Below are 4,553 nucleotides of genomic sequence, written 5' to 3'. Positions count from 1 at the left end.
TTTGCAATCTGACAAGCAGCTTGTCATACTGGCTCAGAGCCCACAATTATTTAACTCGATAAGCAGCTTATCAAGTACTGAAAATAACATGAACAGTATAGCAATAAACAGACTGTAATAATGAAAATAAACTTTACCATGCAAAGTTTGAACGCCAGAATGACCACCAGTCGAACCTCAATTCCTTTCTAAACTTTCAAGCCACACCCCCTAGTTATTATTCTCGTTTCCACAAAAGAATTTTTTTTTTTTATTCTAATTCACCTAGTTCAAACGAAATAAATTATATTTAGCATCAGCATCAACCAGTATAATTATGGCAGATTTGGCACTGACTTATACCTGTCTTGAGGTCCCAATCCATTGATCACTTATAATTCCCCCTTAATAATATTCAAGAAGTAGGGCGAATATGACATGGAGTGATATATGTAGCTTAATGTTTGTATATAAATCACAGTTATGTGATAAAAATTCATCAAGAGAGCTAAGTGTTCCAAACTTACTAGTGGGCTATGATAGAGGGGTGGCTTGATGAAGCCGGTAAGTGCAAACCTCCACACTCGACCGGTTTAAGTATGTCAGAATCGTAATCAAATAATAACTCTCTTGATTGCTCAGTGGTTTTGAACGTCACTGGAAAGTACTGTCGTGTGTCCGAGTCAATTAAGTACCAATTCATTTATTAGTTATAATTCCCCTTCGGTAATATTCCCTTGGTAGCGCGATTTGGATATTGAGCAACATTAAACATATATTTATATATATATTATATATATATATATATATATATATATATATATATATATATATATATATATATATATATATATATGTATATATATATATATATATATATATATATATATATATATATATATAGATACACATACATCCACACACATATATATAAATATATATATATATATATATATATATATATATATATATATATATATATATATAATATATATATATATATATATATATATACACATCCACACACATATATATAAATAAATACACACATATATATATATATATATATTATATATATATATATATATATATATATATATATATATATATATATATAGATATATATATATATATATATATGTATGTATATATATATATATATATATATATATATATATTATATATATATATATATATTAATTCTCCGTATATAAAATTCACAAAAGTGATGCTGGGAAATCAGGAGCAGTAAATCAGTGCATTCAATCATTTTCGGACCAATATCAAAAGACCGTTATCAGAATGAGATGAAAAAAGTAATTTACGATCTGACATAAAGTCGTTTTCCACATCTGGCTCCCTTTTCATAAAATCCTGGATCTTTTATTAAAGATCTAACTAATTCTGGCTTAATTATACTGTCTGTCGAATATCCAAATCTTGAAGGATTTATTAGTTTCCTTTAAATCGAGCATTTTCTTTAAGACATATTAAAATATATGCATTATCTATCTAGGGTCTTAGACGAATGCTTCATTTTACTGTGCTGGTGTTTATTTCAGATCTCTCTCTCTCTCTCTCTCTCTCTCTTTATATAAATATATATATATATATATATATATATATATATATATATATATATATATATATATATATATATATATATATATGTATATATATATATATATATACTACATAAATATATATAAAATATATATGTACATATCTATATATATATATATATATATATATATATATATATATATATATATATATATATATATATATATACTAATGAGTAGCAGGCTCATAGTTCAGCCTAATTATTATACTCATAATTGTTTAGTTCACATCAATACAACTATAATTATACCATGGGGAACTTACTGAAATCGTCGTTGGTGTCATTTCTTCTCAAGTTAGACGAATATCTCATTCCGAGATAAGTAATTTCTTGTTATAAAACATCATGATTTTAGGCAAGAACAGACATTATTTTATTCTTGTTGGATAAATAGTTTATAAGCATGCAAGGAAAATTTTGTCATATTTACGCTTGTAAGTTTAACTCAGTTATATAGTGTCAAAGACAAATACAGAACGAATGATACAGTGATTTATCTTTTAATGTAACATCACAAATTTGAAGATTTTTAGGGGATTTAATGGTGGAAGTTAAAAATAAAGATTAAATAAACAAACTTGTATACCCAAATAATTAACTAAGCCAATGAAATTGAGATAAATCCTAGTGGTTCATTTAATTATTCCACTTCGTACATGCAGCAGAGCTATAGGGTTGAAAGTAATTGCATTACGCAGGCCAAAGTAATTAACCCTGTATATTTATTAGGACCTATTTTTGCAACCGTAATCATCATCAGATAAAAACATCAAATGTGAGCAAGGGAAACATCACGTCCAGTTTTATGGAACTAACTACCGATAAATTTATGCAAACTTTTAATTACTTGCTTTAGGAAACACTTGTTATTTATTTGATTAAAACATATATTAGAAAGGTTTAATTTTATCGTCTATACTGTTTCCTGTAATGAAATTAATTTATATTCAACTCACGTTTTTAAAATTTTAAGATACTTGTATTTCCCTGAAACGCATTTCTTATCCTCTTGGTGGTACAGTCAGTAAGCGCTGACCTCAGTCTTCTACCAGGATGCTAATATCCTATTCTATCTCAAAGTAATTGTCTAAATTACAGTGGACGAGTCTGCAAATAAGACCACTATTACACACACACACATACACACTATATATATACTATATATATATATATATATATATTATATATATATATATATAATATATATATATATATATATATTATATATATATATATATATATATATAATATATATATATATATGTGTGTGTGTGTGTGTATATTCCTTCCTTGGTGTATGTCTTCCAAATAAGGGCAGTAGTCGCTGCTATATTCTTGTTTTAACTTCTATGTGAGCCGTTTCATATACACACATAAAACATGTCAAACCCTCTGAACGCAGAGTCTCCTCTTCCTGGGTGTTAAAGCTCCTCAATTCCAAGCAATAAATCGAATTCTAGGATTTCCCTTATGATTTCCTCCCGAGTATAAACTCTGTTCACCAACATAATTTATTCCATTTTTTCGCAATGTGAAGCTTGCCTCATAAAAACGCTAATGTATATCCCCATTCACTCTCAGATTGTTACAATTTAGTATCTCCACATTTGTCAACTGTTTAATCCTTCTTACCGTTCAAATATTACACATATATACCGTTAATATTGAAAACTTTAACAACTTTTACTTACAAGATGTGCCGGCTCAACTTGATTGACCAGTTGCTTCCGGTCTCTTTTTCTGTTATATATGTTGTTGGTTCTAATATTATTGTTTATTGGTCTGTTGCTACGAGTCTGTTAATTAGTTTTAGTACGAATTATATGCTGTTAATTTATTTCTTTCCTGAGACTTTACATTAAGCTGAACTATGGGCCTGCTACTCATTACTGCAAGAAAAATTGCTTAGTGCTTTACTCCAATATCCAAGGATTACGGTCAAGTATCCTTGATCTCTAGAGTTTTGATAGTAACTTTTATTTGATGCTTTTATCTGAGACTCTTGTAAGTAGTAACAAGTCAAAAGGTTGAGACTTTAATTCTCGGGTTTGGTGGCCCTCACTTAATTCATCGTTATAACATCCCACACACACAAAGTATGTCTGTATACATCAAGTCTAGACGACCTATTTATAGTACAAAAAATAAACCTTGGACTGTAGTTGCCATGAAGTTCTTTGTTTTAAGATTTCCAGCAAGTTTACAGCAGTCCAAATATCGGCGATTCTATACATGACTGTCTCTTGGAAATAATTAGTAAGGCTCAGTCTTAGGATTCAAAAGCTTCATTCGTTATTTGTGGAGACTGTAATGCAAAGCACAAGTGGCCAAATTCAAAATTCCACAGACCAACATAGCTGGTCTGCTCTTCAGTTCTGTGAGACTTTGTATCCTCCAATTTTGTCTGGCTGATTCAGGAACCCACACATTTTTCTGATAAAAGATTAAACCTCATATTCACAGATGTTCCAGCTAAAGTAAAGTGCCAGGTCTACGACTATATAGGAACTTACGTCTACTACACCGCTGAGATGGACATATTTGTTAATCACCATATTCCTAATGCCACCATTGGAAAAACTTAGTATTTCAAAGTCTATATATCAGATCCAGATCAGAAGAAGTTAAATAAAATCATGGTAGCTACTTTAGTAAGACATGTCACTAGAAAGGTAATCGAATTCAGGACAAATGACCGGCCATGGTTTGATGATATAAGTAGATTAGCTTACCATAACAAACAGATCAAATTCACAATTATACTATTTTTGTTGAATCTTATCCGAGGTGCACCAAATTAGTACCTTTGGGTCAGGCTCATCTTCCTTTCCACCACTACTAAGAGATGATGGCTAATTGGTTACTGCCCCTAAGGAAAAGGCTAAAGGGCCTCATCGAGCCTTTGAAGCTAAGCAATCAGCTGAGGATGTACCTCTCCCCGATACATCTC

Source organism: Macrobrachium nipponense, chromosome 3 (assembly GCF_015104395.2).
Source record: "Macrobrachium nipponense isolate FS-2020 chromosome 3, ASM1510439v2, whole genome shotgun sequence".
Lineage (NCBI taxonomy): Eukaryota > Metazoa > Arthropoda > Malacostraca > Decapoda > Palaemonidae > Macrobrachium > Macrobrachium nipponense.
Note: the sequence above shows the minus strand (reverse complement) of the source record.